The following is a 4453-nucleotide window of genomic DNA, read 5'->3' as shown; positions in this document are numbered from 1 at the left end:
CAAAGAACCAACGTCTTTTAATAAGAAAACGGGAAAAATAGGTCGATAAAGATCTATATCCTACACTCAATTTAGGAAGAATTAAAGTTAAAAGGGGAAAAAGAGTAACTTTTGTATAAAAAGCTAACACTCACCAGGAACCGTAGAAGCAACCAACCTCAAGCTGTAGCGGCAAACGAGATCTGAGGTAACTCTCGCCAGCATTGTGGGATATAGGAGCCTCGAGCCGTGGAACCAACTCTCGAGCTTTTAGAGTGGCCGAGTCGGAGCCGAGGTCGGCTCCGAACCCATCCAGCAAGAATGAAGGCGAGATAGACAACTTAACATCATGCGTTTGATGAACTTTTTTGCATCAAAGGAAAATGAGCTGAGTAAGGAAATAGAAAAGTTAGAAAAGCAACTATCTGGTTCAGTACTATTTAATGACAATGTCTCACTTTTTGATGAGATGCTTGTATGCCTCACTGCCTTCGATAAACAGCTGGAAGGCTCAAAACGTAAAAAACTACAAAGAGCCATTTCTGACAAACGGTCAGATTTTCTCTTGGCCGAAACGCTCGGCTTATGTTTCATCAGATATGAATACAATTCAAAATAAGCGGGGTTCTATATACAAGCTAGACACCTTTGGTGCTATGACCAACCAACGACAGCCATTTATAAATGCAATGTCAGCACTGGAGGAGAATCATGTTCCTGACCAATTGACTGACGAGAGGGAGGTTACTGATGTAACATCGATGTCAGTCAATGTTACAGAGGGCTCAGTACAGAAGAAGGAGAGACCAGATCAACGGCCTCAACTGATCACTAATGATGACAATATGAAAGGAAATTTGCATCCTTTTTTGGAAGGAAATCAGCGGGTAATTGTAAAACTACCAGAATGAGTTATGAAGAAGAGTAGCGACCCATCCAGGAAGTGTTCCCAGTCAAGAGGCAGGCTCAGAAATGGACCACTGACTCTCAACAAAACCAGCAAGTAGCTGTGAGTAGTGTTGAGACTTCTAGTACTAATAACTTGCAAAATGGAATTATTAATGAATTTGTCAACTTATTTGTGTGTGTGTTAACAAACATTGAATTTTCTTTGCTTTCTCGAGGGATAAATTTATAACCATGGGCACTGATAATGTAGTGAATGGTGTCACTGACTTGAGAAGGTTTTCACTAACTTGAACTTAACAAAATATTTTTAAGAACTCAAGACTCCTTTGCAGAGATAAAATGCAGAAGAAAGAGCACTTTTATACCTTTGAGTGATCCTGTGGTGTCTGTATTTAATGAACTGTGCGAGAAACAAATTAGAGAACTGTATGATGTTAACAGCTTTGGACAAATGTATAATTTGACTAGGGAGGAATCTACTGCGCTTAAAGCTTTACAGAATAATAGTAGTATAATAATTTAAGAGGCAGATAAAGGAGGCAGTATAGTACTAATGAATACAGATGACTACCTTACAGCAATGGATGAACTACTAATTGATGTGCATACCTTTAAATTAATACATGATAGAGATATAAATGAAATTGTAAATAGGATTAATATGTCCATTTACGATTTGCAACTAATGAATGACATAGATGTGGATACATTTAACTTCTTCACTGTACCTTGTCCTACAATTCCAATCCTATATGGTCTGCCGAAAATACATAAGTTCATAGGTTAGTACTAAGCTAACTGCCCTTGCGAGCCATTTTAAGCCTAGCCAATTATCCCTTGAGACTCAAACCCTGCACCTTGTGTTTGTAAGGCAAACACCTTAACCATTAGGCCACCCTCCCAACCCCCATTGAATAAACCACCAATGAGACCTACTGTATGGCCGTGGGTGGGCCACAGAGCCTTTATCTGTTTATCTGCAAGAAGCATTGAAAGTTTTTTTGTAAGGTGTCCCTAGTTATATCAAGGGCACTGGAGATTTCCTTACCCAATTATATAATTGGTATAATAAGAACACAGAAAAAGATTTTCTAATGGTGACTTTAAAGATCAAGTCACTTTTTACTGCGATTCCCAATGAATTGCGGATAGAAAATATAAGGGGAAATACTCCAGGAATGTCGTTAACTGTCGGCTAGACACATTGGGACGCTATGTGAGCTACTGGAATTAGTACTACAAAATAATGTGTTTGTGTTTAATAAGCTACTATACCAACAAATATCAGGTATAGCTATAGGTACTGCAATAGCAAAAACTTATGCTAATTTAACACTGAGCAAAAGGGAAGAGGTGAATATATTTGGGCAGAAAAACAGATATGCATCCAGGATACTATTCTATAAGTGTTTTGTGGATATTTTTTTGGCATGGTACTAGTGAGGAGTTAGAAGATTTCTTTAATTATCTGAATAATGTCAATGATTTTTTGAAATTTGAAGTGAAATACTCTGAATTTAGCAAATGTTTTGGATGTTACCCTGTTTAAAACTGAAGATGTGCTAGATACTTGTATTTATAAAAAAGATGTACATGTAAATAAATATTTGCATAGGACTAGCATGCATGCTAAGCATGTCTTTAGGCGCATCCGAAAAGCCAATATCTGCGAGCTAGCAGGTTAAATACTAAAGATGATATTTGTTAGAAGCAGATGCAGGATATAACCGATGAGCTATTGGGAAGGGTTTAAAACCAGAATGATTTGGATGGAATTAGAAATGAGATAGTATTGATGAGAGGTGGAAAAGCTAAACCATACTTTTCTTTTAATAATAGTGATGTTGATATGGTCCACCCCCATTCTGATAACACCTTGAGATATCTAATGACTTATAGCAGAGCAAGCAAATCGACTGAACAAGTTATTAGAAATAATTGGCATATTTTAAAAGCAAAACCTGGCCATAAAAAATGGCTTCCCTGATAAACCTGTTTTCACATATAAAAATTGTGACAGCCTGAAAAAACGACTTTGCTGTAACGACTTTAGCCTAAATACGGTAAGAGCTGCTATTTACAACAAAAAAGGCACTTATCCCTTCTATAATAGTTCATGTTGTTCTAATATAATTGAGTCTACTGAGTTTATTCATCCTTTAAGTGGTAGGAAATTTGTATTTCATTGTACAGCTGCATGTAACACCACACATGCGATTTATCTAGCTGTATGTCAACAACGCCCTTGCTTTTATGTTGGTAAATCTGCAAGAAGGCTACAAGATAGGATTGTAGAACATAGGTCAGAGATACGCAAAAAGGTTGTCACCAACACCTTAGCCCAGCATATACAGGAGACTGATGACTCACATCAGTTCCTGTTCAGTGTGATAGATGTTTTAACATCAAATATTAGATGTGGTGCTTTGATAAATAGGTTGGATAATAAGGAATATGAGTAGATTACCCATTTACAAGCAGATTTCTACCCTGGTTTGAATAAGCAGATAACATTGAAACCTATTATTAAGAAGGAAGCAACAGCAAATCCACTAAGTAATTAGAGTTTTTGTATAAACTGAAGCTTTTATGTGATGCTACATTTTTTGATTTTATGCAATACTGCTTTAAGATTTTTTTAAATCTATTACTTGATAATTTAATTATTAATATTTGACAGGTTAGGGCTGTGCCATGTGGTTTGAAATGCTTCTTCTTTCGTCTGTTCTCTTTAGGGGTCGCCACAGCGGATCACCTGTTTCCATTTCTTCCTGTCCTCTGCATCTTGCTCTGTAACACCAAACACCTGCATGTCCTCTCTCACCACATCTATAAAACCTTATCTTAGGCCTTCCTCTTTGTCACGTGGTTTGAAATTATTACTATAAAAGATGTTAGTTCTTACTATGAATTTTATTAACACTGAAGGACTTATTTGTCTGAAAGCTTTGTTTTTTATCAAAAGTTGGTACAGCTGCCAGGAGCCTGCTTTTTCTTCTCTACTTGGGCTGTAGCTGTACCCAGGAGTAATGATGCAGCACTGATTCAGAAGCAACAGCTTCCACAGCATCATACCTGCACTTAATAGAGTGCCTGGTCACTTGTGATGCTGTGAAAAGGACAGAGTTTAATTGTACTTTGGTGGGGGAGTCCTAGACCACAGAAAGAAGGCTGGAGGCCTTAGAAATGGTATCAAGTACAAACCTTGCCATGTGGGTTTAGTAGTTCAGGGCCCTAATAGCCAGAGTGGAAGATGTATAGACCTTTTTACTTGTCCTGTCCATAAATGTACTGTCTTTATCAGTTGGATAGAGGACGGAAGCTGTCTGGAGGTCTTGGCTGCAGAAACAGCTATAACAGCTGGGTCAGCAGGAGGGTTCTTGTAAAGAAACTGGGTGTCCTGGGGACCCTATAAAATCTGTCTGGACATTTAGCTGCTGGAGGTTGGGAGTCAGGAGTCTGTGAAGCAGCCAAGAATGCATCTTGAAATGCAGGTAGTAAAGGGGGCACACAGCTGAGGGAGCAGGCTGCTCCATTTGCAGAAGGTCAAGTATCTTTTCTTAGA

At 38.2% G+C, this 4453-nt stretch overlaps 1 protein-coding gene across 1 annotated transcript in view; it reads right to left on the bottom strand.

Moving 5' to 3' along the window:
* The window catches only part of CTIF (cap binding complex dependent translation initiation factor), a 2147727-nt gene that overhangs the window by 1206665 nt on the left and 936609 nt on the right, over positions 1-4453 (bottom strand). The window lies entirely within an intron of this gene.

Source organism: Protopterus annectens, chromosome 1.part1 (assembly GCF_019279795.1).
Source record: "Protopterus annectens isolate FY-2018-M chromosome 1.part1, PAN1.0, whole genome shotgun sequence".
Lineage (NCBI taxonomy): Eukaryota > Metazoa > Chordata > Ceratodontiformes > Protopteridae > Protopterus > Protopterus annectens.
The sequence above is the reverse complement of the archived record's forward strand: the minus strand, read 5'-3'. Positions and strand labels throughout refer to the sequence as shown.